At 37.9% G+C, this 24,689-nt stretch overlaps 1 protein-coding gene across 6 annotated transcripts in view; it reads right to left on the reverse strand.

Moving 5' to 3' along the window:
* The window catches only part of rbfox3a (RNA binding fox-1 homolog 3a), a 323,538-nt gene that overhangs the window by 183,964 nt on the left and 114,885 nt on the right, over window positions 1-24,689 (reverse strand). The window contains exon 4 of one of the 6 annotated variants that reach the window (XM_027177416.2): window positions 22,317-22,342. The exons of the other annotated variants lie outside the window; for them this stretch is intronic. The gene's annotated coding sequence lies outside the window, so the exon portion shown is untranslated. The remainder of the gene's footprint in view (window positions 1-22,316; window positions 22,343-24,689) is intronic. 6 annotated transcript variants of the gene reach the window in all.

The raw sequence follows: 24,689 nt of genomic DNA on the forward strand, positions 1-24,689 counted from the left end.
TTCACCATTTTCTGATGAGCCATTAAAATGTCCGGGGTGATTAAACAAAGGTGCCAAGATCAGGTCTTGCCTCTTTTTTTACAGACAAAAAAGGATGATAGGAGGGATCTCTTTAGGTAGTGATTAACATGTCCACTAACAAATCACACTCTGTGAATATGTAACACACTATGTAAAGATATGTTGCTCATTGACAATAGATATTATTGACAGATCGGGATTTGGCAGAATTTGCTGAGAAATAAAGCAGTGCTGTTACTAACAGTGACAGATATTCATGATCTGCAAGGTATTGTAATAAAACAAACACCGTTTTTATGACTAGTATGTGATTATCAGGAAAAGCTGTTCAAGCCTATTGGTGTGTTTCCTGCATGTTGGAGTGTTCTCTTCCTGTCTGCTTGTGTAAATGGATGAATCCTGTCTCTATCCTAAAGTGATTGAGTGGGCGTCTGATGGAGAGAGTGTCGGAAGCGAAACATGCCAACCATTCAACTGGGACACACACACACACACCTATAAGGTCAGGCCTTCCACCACCCCTTTTCATTTAATTGCTCTTCCCTGGCCAGGGTTCTTTGTGGGCGAAGTGGAGAGTGCAAGTTGCCGATTACATAATCCCGTTTTACAGAGGTCCATCCATCACCCGCCTTTCATTTTATTGGAGCCAAACTGCGGCGAGTGCTGGGAGTGGAAACAAATTTCAGCAGCCTAGCATATCTGTTTAGTTTGCAGAAAGCAAAGGCAGTGTGGACAGAAAGAAAGAGAGAGAGAGAGAGAGAGAGAGAGAGAGAGAGAGAGAGAGAGAGAGAGAGAGAGAGAGAGAGAAAGATAGGCAGAATGAAAGATTCTTTGCTCGGTTCTGTCTGGTAAGGGTCTGATGGTGATGCATGGTTATAGACCATCTGCACTCAGAGACGCTAAATTTATGATTATAGCGCGAGAGCTAAAAGGCTGTCCATTATGGTAACATAGAGGCCTCAGAAAAGAGTCCCTCATAAAGCCCAGCTCAGATTCTGCACTAAAACCTACACATTGTATGTAGCATTAGGCAAATTTAGATGCCACTGCAATATGTCAATCATGAGATTCATGACTGTCATGTAGTAAAGCTGAAACACCTACTTTTACCACCTATACCTCAGAATCTGTTTGTGTTTGAGGCCACAAAAGAAATAGCACGCACACACACACACACACATATGTGTGTATGTTTGTGTGTGTTCATGTGTGAGTTCCCCATTACCAGGCGGTGCTGTGCTCTCTCAAGGGGAGCTGTGAGTTGTGGCAACTGGATGGAGTGCTGGCTGCGGCGGAGAGATGATTGGTGGACATAAAGCAGGGTCGTTCTGCTGACAATAGCGGAAAGACAATGAACTGAAGATGCATTCACACCTCGGATGGCTGTTGCTTTATTGATTCTTAAATGGCACCGCTGTCCAAATGGCTTGCAAGCCTTTTTGTGCCCTGACATCTCCAGTGTGCATTGTTCAATTAGTTTTAGTGTCCCTGCACAGCTGCTGCTGCTGTTGCCTTTGCTATGCACATGCTCCCAGCAACACATAATTATCTCAATAGAACTGCAAAGGAGGAATATAGGTACGAACACGAGCAAGGTTATTTGTGTTGCCGCACAGATTGGCATTTCAAAGATATTCAATGTAAAGTCAAACTTCTACAAAGTGGTTAGTGTCAAGTGTTGAACTGCTATCATGCTCAAAACTAGTGTATGATTCTGAATATGTGCAAACCTCTGACCACATCACAATAATGTATTTCTGTATTAATGTTCAGGGATTAAACCAATGTGATCATTACACTTAAGCCACTGTTCTGTTCATGAGATATTCCAATCTTTGCCTATTAAATTTCATAGCAAACAAAGCTTACTGTTAACAGGTTACGTTGTGTGGTAGACATGAATTAATAATAATAATAATAATAATAATAATAATAATAATAATAATAATTTTAGAACACTGTATTTATTTATTTATTTATTTATTTATTTATTTGTTTGTTTGTTTGTTTGTTTGTTTGTTTGTTTGTTTGTTTTTACTCCACAGCCTGTCCTGTCCACCCTTCTGCCCACTCTTACCCATGGTAAAAATCAGTGTACCACATGCCCTCTTGTGGCTTAGTGCTTTAATTTATGCTCAGTGGAGCAAAAACTTTCAACACTGTGTAACTAATACAACATATTTCGGCCATACTTTTTAACATAATGTGGAATTTAAAATGGACAAACTTTTCAGATTCACTTACAGTAACTCAGCTTCACTGTAAGCAAGTGTAATGATTTATTCTGGACTTGTATCTGTGTATCTGTGCCATGGCACCATGGATGCAGATGCTGTAATTCACAAAATCTTTATATGTAATGGTAACGTGCGCATTTCCAGTCAACCAGTTCAAGGTCTTTACTTTTATCATTACATTACATGGGCTCCATTTGGGAAGACATTTCTAATAGTCTTTATCAAGTGAGTCACATTTAGAGCACACTGACTATCTTTCACAAATGTGAAATTCACACACTTTTTCCTTATTCTCTTATTTTACTTCATGCACATTCACTGTTGAATTCCCTAATCTGATTGGTCAGAGAAGGTACTGACTGCATGGCTTTGGCAGTAAGGCCAGATACAAGGAAAATCAATTTTTCCCCCTAGACAGATATATAAATTCAATCTGTATAAAGCTTTGACTTGTCTGAATGGTTTGCTATACATAATAAAGGTTTTATTTTTCATTACAATGTAAAATAGGACAGTTAAGGACACTCTTGTCCAAAAGTGTATTGAGTTGTATTTTGCATGTGATGCTATTACTGTAATGATGTAATGATGCTAATACTATGACTTAAAAGGTCAAAAAATCATTAGAAAAAAAAAACAGAAGAGCAAAGACAGCCTTGACCATTATCATAATTCACCATCAACCAGAGGTCATGTGTTTATAGCATTATACTATAACGTGCCATGCAAAAAGCTGTTGAATGACAAAGTGCACTTGAAAAGTTACTGTATGTCATGACAGTACACAGTAATACAGACTCTACAGTAGCTAGCATGCTAAATTGAGTTGAACAACGAAACAGTAGGTTCTGTGGCTAAAGCTTTGGGTGGGAAAGTGTTTTTTTTTTTCTCAACTCCTCAGAGACCTAATCTTGACAAATGTCAAGCATGATGCTCCTTTAACCTGTCCTTTACAAAAGCAGTTCTAACTTCATGTGATTTCAGAGTCTTGTTGTTTTGCATATAGTATTTTACGGGTAATTTGTTTACCAAGCTGAATGTGTGGTCTATGCTAAATAATTAACGATTCTTTTCCTTCAGTAATTAGTTTTGCACAGCCGCCAAATAACACTCTAATGTGAGCTGCCTCTCTAAGCACTGAGTCTAATTTCAGACGTTTGGTGCAAATCTGTCAGAGTTATAGGCTTAACACATGCGTTATAAGCTCACATAGGGGTTGGATAGTATGCAGAGAAATTGATTTCACAATTCATTTTCACAATTACATAGCTGGTACTCTAAATCTATACACCTCAACAATTATTTAGATTTTTGATTGTTGTTTTTTTTTCCACTTGCTTCTGTAACCCTTGCTTACTCTTCAAATGCTTTGTCAAAGAGAAACTAAAAATGTTAGACTCAAGAGGTTTCAGTTACACTTATTTATACTTAATGCAGAGTGTGTACCAAACGCAGGCATTTATTTATAACAAAATGCATTATGATTTTTAGGATTTATTGAGTTATTTATTTATTTATTTATTTATTTGTTTGTTTGTTTGTTTGTTTGTTTGTTTGTTTGTTTGGTCATTTCTGTGTGGTTAAGAAACGACTACATCTAACTGAACTGGTGGCAGACATGGTCACCTTAAATGAATGGCTTTAAATGACACCTGCAGAAATTCTCTCTTTGATTTAGCATGCAACAACAATAAAGTAACGTGCATGAAATTTGAGTGTCTGGTTTGAGTGTCTCTTGTACACAAGAAAAATACACTGTACAACATAAATCACAGAGAACCACCCCTTCTACCTCTTCACAAGGCCATTTCTAGATTAGCTGATCCTAAGGCGATCTGAAGCACAGGCTTTTGGGTCAGTTTCAGAAGTTGTTAATCCTCTGCTATTTCGTCTCAAGCAGGGAAGTGCTGAAGTCAGCAGACATCCTGGTGTTTGAGTGAGCCTTTCAGATAAATCGATATGTCTGCTTTCCTCCCTTTTTCTTATCCATTTTTCTCCTCTGTTCCACACACTGTGCTGATACAGAGGTAGAAGATTGGGTGTGTAAAGTCCTAAGGGGATGGATGGAGTACTGGGGGAGATTGGGGGGGTGGGAAGGGCCTTTTTGCTAAACTGAATGGCAAATTGTGGCCTGACAAGTGAAGGATATCAACTGAGGATAACCAGTGTTCCAAACAGCTGTCCAGGGGGTGATGGCGTCTGTCATGGCCGTGGGCCTGGTACTGATGTAAGACAGGGGAGATGGGTGCCGTTCATTTGGAGTTGGGGGGAGAACTGGTGGCAGACCTGGTCACGTTAAATGAAATATATCACATCAGTGCCAGCACCTTAATTACACCCGTCAATCAGCAAGGCTCTGGCCTATCTGAAAGCTGTCTCCTTTCACCCCCAAAAATGCTACGTCTAGTCTACTCTTGATCGGCTCGGTTCATGCCTACCTTTCAAGCTTCTAGTCAGAGAAGCCTGATCGGCTGATGGTCTCTTAACAAGACCCGTTTAAACTATGCCATACATTCTGAATGTTTAGACAGATGGGTTGTGGGGCCTTTATTTAAAACCAATCTCAGAGAACAGATGTGATGGGTAGAAATTGCATGTTCGTATGTATTTAAATAGCTGCCAGCCCATTCGAAAAGTGGACGTTTTCAAAATGCAGCTCGCATGTGATATGTGAAATATGGACTTTTTAAAGATTTGATTTTAGCAAGATTTTAGCTTTAACATGCACTGCTAGTAAAAAAAATGTGAACTAGGCTTGATGGTTTTAATTCAGTCCACAAGCCTGTAACAGAGGAACATTCACTTCAGAGTTTGAAAAGTACCATGTCAGCGTGGAACAACTTAAGGAAAGTGAATGAACTCCACACAGATCTGTCCAGTAGAATAGAAATCTACATTCAGAATTATCTACATATTCCTCTTCCCTAAGGCTTGTATCGTACTTCACTTCTTTACTAGCATAAAGTGGATCAAAATGCAGCCACAAACAAAACAGCATTCAATTCTACTTTATATATTTTCATCTTTGTATTTCTGTCAGCCCTCTCGATATCTTACATAAATGAATCACTGCAAAAACGGAGAGAAAAATAACACAATATGTGAATGCAGCATCAGGATAACTGCTGCAGCAGCAAAGGGAATTTGCTTTAAATGGAGGTAAATAAAACATGTTGCTCTTCTCAGATATTGGTCGCTTGCTGACTCTCATACTTGATACCAGAGGGGAAGAGTAAATGTATGTTCAACTCTGCAGCCAATGCATTGCCTGGCCACTGGGGTGCTCAAACTATCAAAGCAAGTAAGGCTTATGGAAACAAGGCTGAGCAGAGCTCTATCCACCAGCTCAGCACTGCCGATATTCCCATTCTACAGCATTTTCATCAAATTGCTTGTTTTATTTATATCAACTGATACTTTCCTTTTCTCAGCGGTTCCAGGCTCCTCCTCTCATCCCACCCCAGTCCTCAACCCCAGATGCCCCATACCCCCCAATGAAATGTATTGCTTGCTTATTGTAAATAAAACATAAAGCTTCCCTTGAGCTCTTCCCTGGAGGAACTCATATTTCTATTTTTGCAAGCAGCAGCAGACCTTCTACGTTAGTGGATATACAATATAAATCTTTGCAAGAAAAAGTCTTATTTTACCTTGCTGAGATGCTGGAAAAGCAACTTCAACAATATTGTTGTGGCAGATATTGACATCAAAAAGTGTAGCATTGCTGTAACATTTTGTGTAAGCAAATGCAAATTGCTGAAACATTTTGTGTAAGCAAACACATTGCACATTGCCTTACTTAGCTCTCTCTCTCTCTCTCTCTCTCTCTCTCTCTCTCTCTCTCTCTCTCTCTCACACACACACACACACACACACACACACACATGCACACAAACATGTGCTTGTACAAACATGCTCTCCAACATACACCATGTGGGCAATGTTTTTATTTCTAACTAGCTAACCCTGTGTTTTTATTTCTAACTAGCAAACGTAATTATTATATATTTATTATGCATCACAGGGGCAACAGAGGCAATTCTGTGCTAATGACAGGAACGACTTTTACACTGAATTAATTTAAAGCATCTTCATAATGAAAACCTAACATTCTTTCAACCGCAGTAAGCTCTTTATCCCGGTCAAAGTCTTGCAAAACCTGAGCTTGTACTAGGAACACTGGGTTTACACCCTGGACAGTATACCACAGGACACCATAAACACACATTCACTCTTAGGGACAATTTAGTGAAGCTAACCCACCTATTAAAAACGCTATCGGGAGCTGAGAGGAAACCCAGGATGAGACCCACATGCACAACATGTAGAACTCCACACAGACAGATCAGGATCAAACCAGGCACTCTGGAGCTGTTTCAGAACATGTTACATAAATATTTGGGATTTATTCATTTATTTATTTATTTATTTTATTTTTAAGATAGAACTTTGTACTGATATCAAACAAAATATCTGATCATTTGTATCTTTGATCCAGTAGAGTGCTTTTCAGTTTCGATACAATAATATTTTGGCAGCACAAAATTCTGATATTGCAATAACCGTACAGGCAGAAAGAAAAAAAAAACTGCTACTAAACAGCTAATAATTAATATAGATCTGTTTTACAGATTAACTACATGATAACGATTTTTCACAGGACAGGTTCTCAACACAGACTGCAAGCCAGTCGAACCCAGATAAATGCTCTTTTTAATATTAATTGTATCTCTCTGTACTCATTCAAGTGGGTCTGAGGTGCTGCTCATCTCAAGCCACTGGCACCAGAGGGATAATCTTGATTGATAGAGTATAAGAGAGAGCGATCGATGTATGGTGTGGTCGAAGAGGAGAGGAATGGACGGCTAACACTAAACTTGACTCACTCAGTCATAAAGCCCACATAATTGTATCATGGACATGACACTGTCGTAATCATCCGTGGCAGCTTATGTCAGTTGATGACAAATGACAGTGATTTACCAATGGGGTTAACTTGCCCAAAGGACAGGCACGGTCAGGGGATTATGATTTAGCACAGGGGCTGGGAGATCTCGTCTCGTCTGCACCATGATTCACTAGAGCCACATAAAGCAACACGTTCTCTCAGCCTGCATGGTCACAAGGAAACAGCTTTTATAGCAATTACACCAATTACTCATCAACCACAACAAGGTACATATTACGTCAAAGTGATTTAAAATGCATAGTTTTTGCTATCAGGGGTTATTTGAGATTATTACCCTCTTGAACTACATAGATGATTGTGCTAGTAGGGTAAACAAAACAAAACAAAAAAGAATCATTGAGTCTTGCTGTAGCATACATCAAAATTTCCACTAAAGGAAAAAAAATGCTCACACTCTTGTTTATAAGACGACTGTGTACTTTATATAGACAGTATATATACCTTGTTCATGGCTGCAGTACATTCTGTATGTGAGGTTAAGTCTGACAACGCAAAGCCAAAATACTAAAGCGAGGACAGGCAGAATTTTTTTTATGGTACATTTAAAGTTTTAAACTTACTAGACTATAAAATTGTATAATCACTTTGGAATCACATTATTATTATCAGCCTAATCTTAAGCTTCCCTGAATTACTGAAAGAAAAGAGGGATCTAATTACATTACAACTGTGCAAAAAATCTTTGCTTTCAGGCAAGCATGTGAAATTTGAAAGAATTCATCATTCTGGAGAGTCAAAATGAAGAAACCAAGACCAGTGATATTTACAGATCCTTAATGTTAATACCAAGCAATAGTAAAAGCAGCATGGGATAAAAACAAAACTCTTTTCATGCAAAGTACAGATCAGTTTACATTAGCTTTTTCTAAGATACATAAAATAAGCCTTATTTCGGTTATTGGCCAGAAGACAGTCAGGTATGACAGTGTCTCTGTTTAAAATATGAGGATAAGATTAACCTCGGATATATATGATATATAATGTGATGAGCTATCCTGTCAAGATATTGTTTAGTGCACAATGAACGTGAACTCACAATCTAAATTCTCACACAAATTAAGAACTACTACAAGGCGACTGTGGTACTGAGTGAAGAGAAAACGAGAGAAGAGAGAGCTGACTTTATGTAAATTACATGCAACTGCTGTGAAACACTGACTAATTGGAACTTGGTTTATAAGCTACCATATGGAGTTCAATGTAAATGTGTCATGTGTTGACCGCAAAAGATATGGATAAAACGTTACTTATAGCTGTATCTAGAATTAACTTTTTCTTTTGGAAGTTCTACAGCATAACTGAAATGTATAATATTCAACATGTTCATTTTTTTTAATAAATCAAAAAGATTGCTTCAAGGTAAATGGCAATGTTAGAGTAATAAATCACGTTAGGACATACATTGGTATATTCACTCTGTAATCTATGTCTATAAAGTTCCTTTAGTTTCTTTAACCACTCATGATTTATCAGTTGACAGGGGTGTGACTTCACGTGTCTGCAAAACAATACGTTTCTCAGGTTCCTGTAGAAGAACGAGATCAACTGAATGCCACATGCATGGGACAGCGTTAGGGGCAATACCTTTTTGTCACCAGAGAGTCTATTTTAAGAAACATCTTCCCATGGTGTAACATAGGCATTGTTTTTTCCTTTAATTTGTCAGCCACTGTCTTTAAGCGCTGATCAATAATGGCATCAGTTCTGGTGTCAGATGTGCTTGGTCTTGATGTTGGAGCTTCATCTACCTTATTTCTTGATTCATCTCGCTGTTCTACAGTGATACTTCCAGTAGGGTTTGAATAAAAGATAAAAAGAAGACTCCAGGCTTGGCTTAAGGCCACTCTACTTTTATTTCTTTTTCACCTGAACATTTAACATCCTGAAGACTACAGAGATCTCTAAGGAGAGGTCATATAACAGTTCCTGGGACATGTCTGGTAAAACTATAGAAGCATAAACAAATAATATTGATTTAATCAAAGACCTTCAATTATTAATTTAGCTTCTCATATATGTCCACTTGCATTATTTGTTTAGTGTTGTATTTTAGATGAGTGTACCTTTATTGCACAGGATATTGTACTCATCGCTGGGTGTAAATGCTGTGTCAAAGGTATTCATAAAAAGTTCATAAAACCTATTGAATTAAATTACAATCAGCTGCATGGGGAGGGGAGGAACAAACTCGACTGTGAATGCAATCCTCAGAAAGGGCCTCATGGGTCAGTTACACCCTGACCTATGACTTGAGCAGCCTTGGGCTGGTGAGTAGTAACCAGCAGAAGCACTTTTTTCTGTTAACTAATGAACTATTGATTTGGGTGAGATGTGTTGGAGAGAGATAGATAGATAGATAGATAGATAGATAGATAGATAGATAGATAGAGAGAGAGAGAGAGAGAGAGAGAGAGAGAGAGAGAGAGAGAGAGAGAGAGAGAGAGGGATGGGGAGTGATTCTTTGTGAGTGGGGCTTTGTGGTGGATAGAATTGAAGTTCCAGGTTTATGAGAGCAATACTCATTTATTATTCTTAATATCTCCACCTAAATACTTTACACTAATGCAGCACACAAGGTATAACAGTCAATAAAAGGTCATGACTGATACACAGGAATTTGCCAGTTTGAACACTACCATGTAAATGTAACCTATAATCCTCATTCTGCGCTCCTTATCATGGTGTGTGTTACATACAGAATGAGAAATCAATTAGAATAAGCAGCAGTCACTGTGGCCGGAGGTGTTTGCAGTCAGTAAGCATTATACCTCCTTAATTCCACCCGCGCTCCGCCATACATTATCGAGCATACTGCACATCAGCAGCAGTGCACATAAAAGTTGATTTTATTTATTTATATATTTTTAAGAGGCCAATGTCCAGAAATGCAACAGAAGCAATGTTCTTTGGAAAGGCTGGCACTTTTGTAGTTTTATAGCCACATTTTACTATCTAAAGTAATAAATGACCCCATTAAGTACACTCGCCATATAAATACTGCATGTGCATGTGTTAGTGCGTAAGGGTGTGCATGCATTGCTGTAATGTGTGATCAAGAACGTGAGGTATTTCTCACTCAGACTTTCTTTGTGTTCTTGCTTTACTCTCATTTTTTTTCTAAGGTGGATCTCCTTGCTCCAGAATGCTGAATAACATGAGCAATAAATTGTGGTTTTTGCTGTAGTATCATTTGTATCTATTGGCTGCAATATTATTCAAAGTTTAATTTCAACAATATTTAAATTGTTCATATTAAAATTATTTTTAGAAAATTCGTTACATTTAGAAACCTAGAAAAAATGAGAAGGAAACAGCAAGGTTATTTTTTAAGGTGCAAAAAATGCAGCATGCAACCATGAAACTCTTCTGGGGAAAAAGATACAAGATGTAGGATCTGTAAAATAGGTAGCATAATCAGGATTTATGAATTGCAATGGAAAATAAAAAAGATATTAAATGAATTGAATTGAATAAATGAAAGTCTAATAACAGAAATATACAGTAGCTATTAAAACTACATTGTCAAGACATCAGTAACAAGAGCGATATGTATATAACCATTTAAGCATTCATTTCATTCAATATCAATACATGTATTTGATTATAAAAAAAAGATCTGTGGATATTAGATGTATTGAGAATTAAATAGTATTGTCTATATGATTATTTGGGATTTTTTACAGTTCAGGATAATTGCTTTGTGGTTTGACTTTCTCCCACTCCATCAGATTCTAATAGAAAATGATGAGAAAACATCCTCACTGCGAACAAAGCTGTTTCTATTGATCATCATCAAGGGTACAAAAGTAAATTGAACAATAAATTTTGAAAAGTGCTACAATTTAGAGAGACAGATCATTTGAGTGGGAGAAGCATCCCATCGGTTTCCCATACACCATCAACGTCTTCATCATATAAGCTCGAAGCAAAATTTTACAAGGCCCTTTTTCCCCCCTTTAAATTCCTCTGACCTCTGAGGATTTCCAGGCTGTCTCATGCCCACCTTATCAAGTTCCTTTGAATCACACGGGCCAGCAGAAAGATCTGGATTAGGAAGTGTGACTAGTTTTTATTTCAAAGCCACACATATCCATATCCACTACACATGAGCAGTGAAGTGCTCTGACCTCTGAGATGCAAAGTTTTCTCAAGCCCTTTGAAGCTCTGCCAATAACAGAGGAAGCAGCTCAGATGCAGTATGACCATATCATTATTCAGTCAAAACACAGAAATCTAGCATAATCCACAGAAGTGTCTGTCCCCAAATCCAAATAAAATGCTTACATTGCCTCAGAGTTTACTCAAATATTTAGCTTTGACATTATGAAACCCAATTATTAAAGACTCTATTATTAACCCAATTATTAAAGTGTGCAGGTTACCTTGTAGATTTCAAAAAAAGATGATAGAAGAATATTTTCCCGTATAAGATCTCAATCTTTTTGGATTTTCTAAACAAATAGCCTAATTATATAAGAAAATGTTAACCAGAGACCTTTCAGCAGTTAAGAACTTTCAGCAGTTATCCAGGACAAGTAGCATAGATATTAGATATCCTACAGAGTCCTTGAGGGTGCATAAAATCCTTTCTGCTTGAATAACTAGAGACTTTATGCACAGTTATTGAGTTCTATTTTATTTAAATGCTCCACTTTTTATCTCACATTGAAATTGGAGTTGTGTAAGAGGTACAGGTGACTAGGGGAAAGTGAAGGTAAAGGGTGAACATTGGCAAGCATGTTCCACCATGACCTTGGAAGTCTCACAGCAGTCAGTGACCCCCAGTGACAGGTCCTCCTCTGCAAAGCTGGCACAGCCGGTGCCTTTGGCACAGGCTGAGATGAGAGACAGCCTAAGGCTGGGCTCCTATCCCAGAAGAGCCAGCTAACGATCGGCTGGCAGGCTTCAGGCTGGCATTTATTTGGGATACTGTTAAGAAAAGGAATGGACACACAATCATTGGCTATGTCACTTGATAATAGCCAGAGGCAAACAGGACTATGTGGGCTTACATTCTTCACAAGAGCAATTCATTTGTTCTGCCTCCATGCAGTTTACTATCTGTGATGCATCTCTCGCTCTTTCCTCTAGCCATCCAATACTCTCCCAAAGATTTCCAATCGCACTTGGACAATGGCCTCAGTGGACTGTAAAGGACCATTGATTTGGGCCTTCCTGCAAATATTCCTCCCAAACACTAAGGAGTATCTTTCAAGCCATTTTACATCTTAATGGATATACCATTGAGTGCTGCTTGATTGTTTAACCAAGAAAGCATGCCATTGAACCACATAGACCATTTGCACTCAGGCCATCTGAGACACCGGTCACAAACAGCCAGAAAAAAAACAAAGCTCCGATACGTTCTCTAATACGCGCAGTAACAGAGTTGAGTAAGAAGGGGAAAAAATGTAAAGATATCATTCAGACATAATACAGTGACTATTGCAAATAGTTACCTTTGTTACCATGCAAAACAACCACTACCATAAAACTACTAATATAAAAGAAAGGTTATAACAGGAATAAAAGATTCTATTTCTGAGGGAAGATCTGTGAAGTAAAGGCAAGAAGTATCTAAAGAAAGTGCAAAAGTACTTTTAATTGCCCATTGCACTTCAACTATACCATTAAAGAAACCTACTGGGAAATTATCTCTGAGTGGCCAGAAGCATCAACACAAGTAGAACATCAGATAAAGACAGGTCACCTCTATACAATATGTCTTATTTAAACTAATATTACAGGCAAGGTTTTAATTGCCTCCTCAAATATACTACTTCAAACCTTATAAGTGTGGTAGCCTGGTATGTATGTATTCTGTCAGATGTTCCTGCAAATGAATGCTGAGAAATCAGATTGTTGTTTATATATAATATACTACGATGCAGAGTATAACCTTGTCTAGACTGCAAAATCGCATTTGGTAGACAGTTTAACACACACAGCTATATAAAAAGTCAGTCTGCTGTGATTACTCATATACTGTAGCTCAGCCTAATAGTTTGGTTACTGCAAAAGTATAAATGGTCAAATTTTCCATCATAATGTTTGAATATGCAGGTTAAGCTTTCGGACAGTGTCTCGGTGTTTCTCAGTGGAGTTATAATTAAATCCTGCATGATGATTTCTTCCTTGATTTTTTCAATCATGAGTAATAATTAATCATCAATCACATTTCAGTTTGGGAACAAAGAACAAATTATCATTTAGATATCTGGCATGTTTGACCTGTGGCTGATTTGATTTGAGTTACTCAACTGCAATTACTTCTTAGATTCTATGCCCCAAGATGGATGACTTGTTTCAAACCAAAATCAAAACTAAAAGGCAGATTTTTGGGCCATTTCTCATCAGGTAAACCAGGTATGCAATCCTGTAAAGCAGCAAATTTAGGAGCAGCTACAAAATCACTGATGAGTAACACTTTCCAATGCTCTTCTAGTGTTCATCTAAGAGTAGATGGAATGAGGAAGCCTGCCAAATGAAGCAGAACAAATGCATGATGTCTGTGGTGGATTGTCCTCAATCGGCTGGTGTCTCTCCTTTGGGAATACTTGAATTTTAGCTTATTTTGTCCTCATTCATCTAGTTTTCTACATAACAAAGTGTGGTACATCCTTCACTGGTAACAATTTTTTCTCTCCTCCTCCTACATTCAAGCACAGGGCTTAATGCTAGAGGCCCTTCCCACTGTGTTTCTGCACAATTAGCTCCACAGAATCCAGGGGAATCGTAGCTGAGTTGGGGAGCTAAGATGGATGGTTTGAGTTGTGAAGGTGATGGCAAATAGTGAAAAGGAGAAAAACAGCCCACTGTAATAGTCCTGGTCAACCAGCTTCCTCCTTTTAATGAAATATCCAACTGGCAGAATTGTGGGAGATGGCATTGGCCATGGAAACAAAAGCATTACAATTCATGCAATTTCTTCTTAATCTTCATCTTAATTACCTAGCAGACTGTGTGTGTGTGTGTGTGTGTGTGTGTGTGTGTGTGTGTGTGTGTGTGTGTGTGTGTGTGTGTGTGTGTGTGTGTGTGTGAGTGTGTGTGGCAACAAGATGGATCCCTACATGCCACTGATGCAGTGACAGCCACACATATCAGCAGAAAAGTAGTTAAAGACACTTATATTACAGTCAGTATGGCTCTGTTACTCAAATTATAGGTTTATTTTAATGCAGTTTATTTATGGTGTTAACATTTCTGAAAAAAAGTCCATTTTCAGGTTAATCAACAAGAGTTAATAATAAATAGATAAAACTTTGCTTTATCAGTGATATGGTGAAGGGTTGGAAGATTGCTGTTGTCATGACTTTGTAATAGACTGTATGTTTTCCAACACTGGTGAGTCTTTATGATTTCTGTTTTCTTTGTCATGTTAAAATCTTCCAATTTATCTGCTTAATGTCTAACCTTAAGTATATATTTAACTGTTGGCAAATTATTTTGGTATAAGAGAATTCAGTTTTGTTATAGTACCTTGAACCTTGCCTGTTTCAATCTAATTGTATCTGTTACGTGTAAACAATATTAAATAATAAATGAAACCACAGTGAAGCTAAGCTAAACACACTCAGATATGCATCCGGGATCATTTTGATTATATATATTTCATTCTAAATACCTTGTGTCATTGTGTGTGTTTTGTGCAAAACAAAAAGAAGCCCACGTCCCAATTATATCCATTTTGTTGCCTGATTCCTGCTTTCTCATCTTACTTATTCCCCAGTAGCCTATAATCGAAAGAATCTTTAACAAATGTTTGCAATATCCTTAACAATGAAAACAGTAAAACTCACCGTGCTCTCATTGTGTATGCACTTGAAGTACAATTTAGATGATGTTCTTAGTATAATGGCCATGCTCACTGCCCTGTCAGACCCCCACTGAACAGCCCATACTCTTCACTCTTACCCTCAGCAATTACAGCCCCAGCACTGTGCTCTGCATGTGTGTGAATGTGTGCCAACCTGGTTTAATTGCTGTGTCCTAATAGAACCTCATTTGATGAAGAACAATTTGAGCTCAGGCACTGCCTAATCAAATTAACAAAGTCTTTTTTGATTTTCAATTATCTTTCGGTTAGTGGAACGTTTCTTCCTAGCTCACTGAGCATCAACGGGAACTGAGGTTGACAGGTTCAAAGAAGTCCAGGTTATAACACATTAGAGCCCAACAAATTTATTTAACCCTGTACGACTAAGCAAAACATAGGATATAATTTTTGAATACAAATGTACAGCTGTGATGGTAAGCATATGATGATGCCACACCATTATCCATGCGCTCCAATAAACAAAGAGACTCGAAGCATTGAAATAAAATACCATGATAGGTTTACAGATTCTCTAACGTGACTATAACTGCATGTGTCTGCAGGGCAGGTCACAGTTTTGTGAGCGAAGAAAAAAGTCTTTATTGAGTAAAGCCTTTCTCAGCCTGTATGTATGTGTGTGCGTATACAATGCGTGTGTGTGTGTGTGTGTATGTGTGAGGTCATGCTGTGACAGACGAGCGTTTAGTGCATTTAGCCTGGCCCAGAGTTAACACTATGTCATTGAGAGCTGTCATTAGTTCATGCAGAGTACAGCTGAAGGAAAGAGAGAAAGCCTGAGGGTGCAGACTCTGTGTGTGTGTGTGTGTGTGTGTGTGTGTGTGTGTGTGTGTGTGTGTGTGTGTGTGTGTGTGTGTGTGTGTGTGTGTGTGTGAGGGTGTAAAAACCCGCGAAAAGCACAGCATATTAACACTCTTAATCTTCTGCCGCATATCGGTGGGGGACTGTTTCACGGTTATTACTTCTGTTCTTCAGGGGAAGATCTGGGCCATGATGAGATGCAGCAGCTAAGGTGAAACATCAGCCTGTGATGCATGCAGGATCACGGGGGCAAAAAAGGATCTGAGAATCCTCAGTCTTGCTGGAAATGAATATCATGATTACGTACAGTAAAGATCATGGTGCAGTGAAGATAATACCAGTGCAGATGACAGCAGATATGCCCCATTTTCTGCAGTGTGCATTACACTACTGTATAGAAGTCAGCTAAAGACACACGGCTTCCATTACAGAGTTGCTTGGGATGACTGCAAGCTATTTTATATTCAAACTAGAAAGTGGACATTATACTTGATGGAATTGATTTTTTTAAGAATATGGAAACTGCAGGTAAGCACTTTAACAGCCCAAGGCATGAGATGCACAGGCTTTCAATGACTTTACATCACTGAACAATGTTTAGGCATGGTGTGGTGGCATTTTGCTGATGCTGGCGTGTCTGTCTCAGCAAAGTTGACACCGTCTGGTTTGGCCCATCAACTTCCTGGCAGTGGAAACATTATAAGAGGAGGCTTTATACTTCAGTTTTACTTCAAGACCCAAAAACACTGTAGGGTGTGCTATGAGCTGGAAATTTATGTTTTGCCACTGTCTAAGGACTTCATTAATAAGAAGATCTACCAGTGAAAGATGATGTAGAGTCTATTCCTCCGACCTGTTAGATCAGCTAAAAAGACTTGTTATTTTCCCCCAAAATTTCCAAATAACATTAAATCCTGCTTCACAATTACCAGAAAAATAATCCCTTATTTACTATAAGAAGTATACTCAGGTATTACCAATGTATACTAATTATACTAATGTACGGTATTAATACCAGGTGTGATTTTTAAAAAGACAGCAATGATTAAAACCTTGTATAAAGGACATGCACATTATGATAAGAGAAATATATTTGATATCAAATCAGTATTAAATGGCAAATGGCATGTAAACAGATATTTCTAAGTCATATAGATAAGATATTTCTTATTTATAAGTCATAAATATCAAATACAAAATCATTTGTGTAGCAAAGATATAGTGAAACAGACACAAAAACACCCTAAATACTATGTTAAATATATGAAGTTACAAAAACTCAGAATATATTAAGACAGCATAACTTAACTTTGTTAAGATTGATTCTTGGGCTTCCAGAGCCTTTACCATTTGAGCCACCCACTCTGCCAATGAAAGAGGCAAATTTTCTCATGCATCTGTAGGTTTAAACCATATAGGGTCTTGAATAAAGAAAGCATCTGCTTAGGCAGTTATCAGAAGGGACAGCAATTTGGGGTGCTAAAAATTTGCCAGCTTAATGTTTCACTCTGCTCATGACCTCTTATTAAGAAGACACGGACATCTACATATTGCCAAGATAACACAACACAACACAACACAGCAAACATGCCGTGTTAGATGGACTGAACTGAAGGAAAAAACACAGAGAATGAAGAGGAATTTGTGATAGGCAGCAGGCGTAATAAAGTATGGTAAGTGCTCATGGCCAGATTTAGAGAGGTTTTATGCCAACCGAAATGTGCCGTTATTTTCCTTCCCCATAAATAGCACAGCAGAGCTAATTTAGAGGTTCATATGCAAGAAATGTGCATTGTTTACTTGCATGGTAATGGCTAGGACTGATGAGGATTTTTATTGCCCACTATTCTTATAGAAAGAAAAAGCATGCAGATCACCATTTGTCACTCATTTATTCATTTCATTGCTGGCAGTATGGCACGAGCCGGATGCCATTATTTCATAACCATGTCATAATGCTGGAGCATTCAAGCATGGTAGTATCAGACACTTTCTGAAGAAGCAGTGACTGTGTTCAGAACAGAGCAGGTGACTTACTAACAGTCTATTTGTAACATGCTTCTTATCCATGTATACTTTTTAGAAAGATTGGCCAAACACTCCTTTTTATCATAAAGCTGAGCCAAACAAAAGATGTTGAATGGTCACGCTCTAGGCCTCAAAGCAAGAAAAGGTGAAACAAACTTTTCAATAGAGATGGGTACTACATCACTCGGAACAGGGCAAGTCCCGCAGAGAAAACCTCAGAAAGGCTCCTTAAAAGTCAGCTTATAGCCCAGTCATTAAAAAGTAAAGGTCATTTAGGCAGTGGAATAGGCTTCTGGAGCTGCCTGATAATCTAAGAATTACAGAAGTTATTAAAGGGAAATACTGACTAGTGGGCCGCATGGTCATCATCTGATTGAGCAAGATATGGCTTGAAACCTCCACAAACACAGTTGGCAGCATTAGCATCGTGCTCTTCCCATTTACTCAAGTGAATATTTCTTCCTCATTTCCATTCTAGATGTTGCGCTCTCAACCACTATGAATCAACCGCCTTGTGCAAATGAAAACAGAACAACAGCTGTGACTAAAAAGGAGTTTGCCAGAAAAGTAGACAACAGAGGACTCTAACCGGTTCTGGGCATCATCAGTCAAAAACCGGCCCCTCTGCAGTCCAATGCTTGCATGAACCTCCCTCCAAAAAATCTCACACGCAATCCATCAGTCAACACTCTAAGACAGACAAGATAATGAATATCTGCCAGCATAATACACTGTAATCCAACAGGCAGCTCAAAGGCATCAGATCAGCCAACAAAATAATTCTCATCATTTCTCACCCTTATGATCACAGTTAGCACAGCAGCATGATGATTGGAAAAAAAATTATATATATATATATATATATATATATATATATATATATATATATATATATATATATATATATATATATATAAAGTGTATAGGCAAAGAAGGGTTCACGGTTTAAAACAGAGCCACTCATATCAATCTACAGCATGTTTTAATTTAAACTCTCGTCCTGCTCCTCATTAGGTAGAAACATGATTTGGAGTATATTGTATAATTAAGGTGTAACCCTGAAATAAACTGATCTGCTCCTCCTGTGGTGCTGATGAAAGTTTTAATTAAGTGTCAAACAGTTATTGAGGAACATTTGGGCTCTCACACTGAGTATGTTCATCTGATTCATTTGCACTGCTCCTGTTTAGAGGTGGTTATGAAACTGCAGGCAAATAGATGCACACACTGGCATGAAAAAAAAACAGACACAAATACACATACGTACGCACACACACACACACACACACACACACACACACACACACACACACACACACACACACACACACACACACACACGCGTTTGTTTTTATATCCTTGTGAGGACCCTAAATTGAGATTATTAAAACAGCCAACTTTGGCTTACAATTACTGTACATCTAGTTTACATTTATTTGAGAAAAATCTATTTCCATTAAAAATACATTTTATTAGAACATTCTCAATCTTTAGGTAACCTCTGAAATAAATCAGAATTCTTGAACAACATATCAGAATTCTACGTTTTCTATTTTGGTTAAAATGTATTTCTATTAACAGACATCTCTGTTACCTTTTCTTTTCTTTTCTTTTCTTTTTTTTAGTTCTAAATTGAACCACAGCATGAAAACAGAAAACACTGGTGGACATCAAAGTACGGATTTGCTGTGGTTTAAATTTAACCTCGGCTACCATAAGACGGAGAAGAAGGCCTCGCTTCAGCGCCGATGCAAGAAAAGCATAGAAGCTGAAGAAGTGCAACAGAAAAGGAATTAAGCAACAAGAAAGGCTTCTCTCTCACGCTCGCTGTCTCTCAGCATGAAGACTCAGAGCAAAGCTTTACCAGAGAGACACTAATGAGTTTAATTAATAATGGAAATAAATGCAGCCGACGTGGTAACTCCAGGGAGTTAAGCTGTGAACGCTTGCCTTTCTGCAAGCTCTTTCTGTTCGCCAGCTGCACTACTGTTCGCACTTAGATAGCAGCACACTCTGCATGTAATGCTCCACAGAGATACACACATATGGGCAGCACGCAGACATATAAAGGTAAAATGTGCTGTCTTTCATTCTCTGATTATTTATAAATAATCATGCACCTCATTAGAGAACAAGACCATGTTTTGTTTTTGGTTATTATCATCTCAGAGATTTTTTTTTTCCAGCCAATCCTCGTCTTCAAAAGCTTCTTGTAAAGATGTCAATTTGCTGGAATAATTATATTTTTGCTAATTGCAGGCTCCACCGAACAGCACCAGGTGCGCTAATAACAGGGATAATGCTTATTCACTATTGTTTGTCCAAATTTCTTCTGTTCTATATCATGTATAGAATAGGCAATAAACAGTTATCTTCTGAATACAGTTTAACACTTAATCCTTTCAGAATTCACTACTTATAACTTACTATACCTGCATGTATTCAATGTAATGTGTTAGACTAGATTTCCCAAAACACTCATTTCACCACAAATGTTCAAGCATTTGATGAGGTTTATTTTTTTATTTTATTTTAACATTATCCTGATATTTAGCTGCCTAATAATAACCCCAGAGTGAAAAGGTAAAATGACAAAAATCTTGACTGTAGTAGTGGACATGTGGACACTGAGCATCTGTGTATGAACCCAGAATAGCTTTTATAACACTGTACTATTTCTAATCTCAAACACAGAGCCCTGCATTGCTATCTGATAGCCCATTACTGTTAATGTGCTCTTCTTTCTACACACTGCATGCATTCGTCATAGTAAAGACAGATAACGCCATCTGCTGGAAATGTTTGGACTTTAAAAATGCTTTTTCTTCTTCTTGTTTTATATATAGGCATAGTTCTTTTAGAAAACATATGTGAAAGTAAACATATATATATATATATATATATATATATATATATATATATATATATATATATATATATATATATATTAGTTCCATTATCAAATCTCAAATCCACGACAATTTCAACGAGTCCAAGGAAAGCCAAAACCAAGCCAAGATCAAGAGCGAACACTATTAACCTTTCAAGGGACAAGCGTTTACTTTAGTTAGTTGGCCTCATTCATGCATCATGACAATAAGTCCTTCTTTTCCCAGAGGAATTACTTTGCTGTTTCTCTGTGCATCAAAAAGGAAAAAGAAAATTTTTTTTTTTTTTTTTACAAACTCCCAGTCAAAGCCCCAAGCTGACACAAAGCCCAAAACTGTTACCAAGTCCACTCTAAAGTATACAAATTCCCCAGACCAAAACAAGCTCAACTCAGAATATAAATCAACCCCACAGATTAAGTTGTTTGTATCAGTTTCTAGCACTCATTAAAAAATACACACAGAACTGTAATAAGGTAATAGTGCTAATAGCTAAGCATAATGATAATCTGTTTTTATCCAGTCTACTCTAGAAAATCCTGCCTGAGCACCTCTTCATCTAGAGGGGACAGTATGTCACTGTGAATTAATGAGTATTAATTAGCCATCAAAAATGAACAAGGCCCCATTCACCTTGCAGTGTCAGGGAAAGTTTAATCCCAGGATAAAGGTATTACGTTAGTGAAGAGCTATCCATCATACATGGCATAAAAATATTCATATTAAGGGAGAAAAAGTGGAAATTCTCCGAATTTCTACTCTCTCTAGCTTATAACAAGAGCATTATCATGATGTGATGCTTCTACAGATACACATGGAGTATTACTATGTACAGTATATTAAATATCTCTTCACTTCCTACTATTAACACACCCTTACATATATCTGAAATTGTCCTTCCTTCTTTCCTTTGGCATTTTGGGGTTTTTCAGTAATGTCTATAGGTTATTATGTAAATATGACAACAAATAATATCCATAACATGATAGATATCAGTAAATTGCACATGAATTGAAATATGTTTACAGGTCGTGAATGATTTAGCTCTATGCATCAAAACAATGTTAAATCAGTACAGCCTACATGAATATATAGAAGACTATGGAGTAAGGGTGTATGTGTTTGAAGCCTATGTTTGAAGCCTATTTTCCAGGTGTAACACACAATGATGTCCACAAGATGTCTCTATTAGAAAAGCAACAGCCTCACTACCCTAACACTTTACTTCCTGCACAAGTGTCTATCTGATCATGCAGCTGCTTCTCTCTACTGGACTCATTATGCACTTAAAAAAGCAGCTACAAATCAAAAGAAACATGATTTAGCTCAAAGAAAAGGCTCATTTGATTTGAACTATTGTGTTCTATCAAGCATCATGTTGAGGAAGATGTGTTTCGTAAACAATGAGTATTAGGATAAGCTGTCAATCTGTGCATGTGCAGATTTACAGTCACCTTTTATAGCTTGAAGGGGAAAAAATGAAACATCTTTACATCAGTATGCATGATATATGAGGTCAAAAGAAACTTTAAACTCACATAGATGATAGCTGCCAGCTGCCATCCTGTTCAGACAGAAAGCAGTTCATCAAAATTTAATAGCGCCGTCTGTAATATAGACTGTAGTCTTGCACAGATGATGAAAAAGACAGGAGGCATGTGTCAAAACAGTGTGTTACTTGAAAGTGTTTTCAACCATGCAACAAAGGTGGGGCTAGCTACTACAATTTGCCAATTAGAACTAAAAAGTATGATGACTCTGTCGTATAATCTCTACACCATCCTTATCTATTTGCTTCTAAACCTCTGATATATTTTTGTCTTTTTGTTTTCTGTTCTCTCTTTCTTTCCTATTATTTACACCTGCTCTAATATTTCTTTCCTTCTCCTCCCTCCCTCTCTCTGACATCTCGGGTGTAGTGCTTAGAAGTAATTTTATGTGTTTAATAACTTCCAGCTCCATAAAACCTCTTGTTAAGGCAGCAATGAGGTTTAGTCAAATGGCGACCATAAAAAGGGAGGGAGCACGGCAGAGAAGAGGAAGAGTGTGAGAAAATGGTCTTGGCTTTTTTATTTATTTATTTATTTATTTATTTATTTATTTATTTATTTATTTATTTATTTATTTTATGGACTCTCAGCTTTTAAAGGAAAGTCTATGTAAAATGACGAAGAAGCCAGTCTGAAGTTCGGCTCAAACTTCTCGTGCGCTTTTTATAATGGACAGCTCCTGCTCCAGTGTTACATCTGTGAGCATCCACTATAATATCTTAACCAGCTCAGACTCTTATCGAGGGAGGTTTTCCAGAAGTAGCCTTTCACTAAGGTTATTATTTCCAATTCAACTCAAGAACAGCCACAGGGAGGGAAAAACACAACAGATTGCTGACAATGAGCAGAAAAGAGGCGAGGAGAGGAGAGGAGAGGAGAGGAGAAAATTCTGAGATATTTAAGTATGGCGGGGTCTCAAGCGGCTGCCTGGCAGTGGAGGAATAAACCCAGAATCTGAAGAAGATGAAATAACAGACTGTATTGTGAACGAGATGAGAGCGCACTTAAAGCCAGCCATGGCGGAAGCAGAACCTCAGGGCCGCTGTGTTTAAAGCAGCAATGATCCAGGGATGTTCTATTCTTACAACAGTGAAACGATGCTACCTCATATCCTGCTATCACACATAAGCAGGCTTTCTGACACATGCTTACACGGTGTTACTGTAGACTAAAATACTGTAGACTTTAAATAAGTCACCTACATCTGGTATGAAGGGAAAATTGCATCATAGATGTCTCACAGGTGCTTTCCTTGTGTCACCGGTTCATTCCCTTACACTGTCCTGATATACAGGTACATCTAAAGTTACAAACACCTATCAGCAGGAAGAAACTGACTGAGTGGAGGACATTCCTGCACCTCAGGTGGACACAGTAGATACTGAGATGTAAATATAACCTGGGCTGAAGAAAAGAGGAAACCTTGGCCCTGCCTTGTCCACAGGTCCAGGCTGAGCCCCAGGACCTTCCGGCTTCAGTGCTTTTGGCTTCATGCCCAGAAGAGCGAGACAGGAGGAATGGACCCGGCCTTCATTCTCTCTTATTTTATCCCTCTGAACCGGCCCACTATAGTGTGCTAGTGCTGGCATGGGTTTCGGAACAGGCCCATATGTCCACTAGTGAGAGATTGGCACCATACATCTGCTCATAGCACAACCCCCCACTAAGAGCTGACTGACCTGCACGATCTTTGCTCACACCTAATTTTTCCTCTCTTCCACATTCTCTCCATCTCTCTTTCGCTTCCTTTCACTTCTTTTACAATTTTTAATTACTTAGCAAAAACCTGCACACATGCACACACGATCACCCATAGCATTAAAACCTTTAACTGATGAAGCGATTATTTAAGAAGTAATGTGCATGTCATGCACACAATATTTTGGAGCTTTCTTCCTCAGTAGATAAATAATCAGGATCAGTTCTGAAGTCCCCCGAGAGCCCCATCATTTCTGCAGTTCATGGACGCAAAACAAGGTTTGATTTTCTGCCACAGCTACACATTTTTCCCTCGTTATCAGCTGGAATACACACAAGCCCGAATGCCTTAATCCCTCATATCAGCCATCTACAAAAGTAGAGTGGAAAAAATAATCAGGCTTCTATTGTGATGTTATCATTAACAAAAAAAAAATAATATTCGGTCTTTGTCTGTGTAGAGATTATGAGAAATCCTAATCTCAATGCTTGTGAGTCGTTAGGGATGGGGGTGAGGTGGGGGGTGGCTGAAGTTTAATGGTGTTAATGTCGAGTCAGATGTTTTTTGTTTACAGCAAAATATAACAATTAAATATGAATAAAAAAGAGATGATCTATCTATCTATCTATCTATCTATCTATCTATCTATCTATCTATCTATC

The sequence above is a fragment of the Tachysurus fulvidraco genome, chromosome 8 (genome assembly GCF_022655615.1).
Source record: "Tachysurus fulvidraco isolate hzauxx_2018 chromosome 8, HZAU_PFXX_2.0, whole genome shotgun sequence".
NCBI lineage: Eukaryota > Metazoa > Chordata > Actinopteri > Siluriformes > Bagridae > Tachysurus > Tachysurus fulvidraco.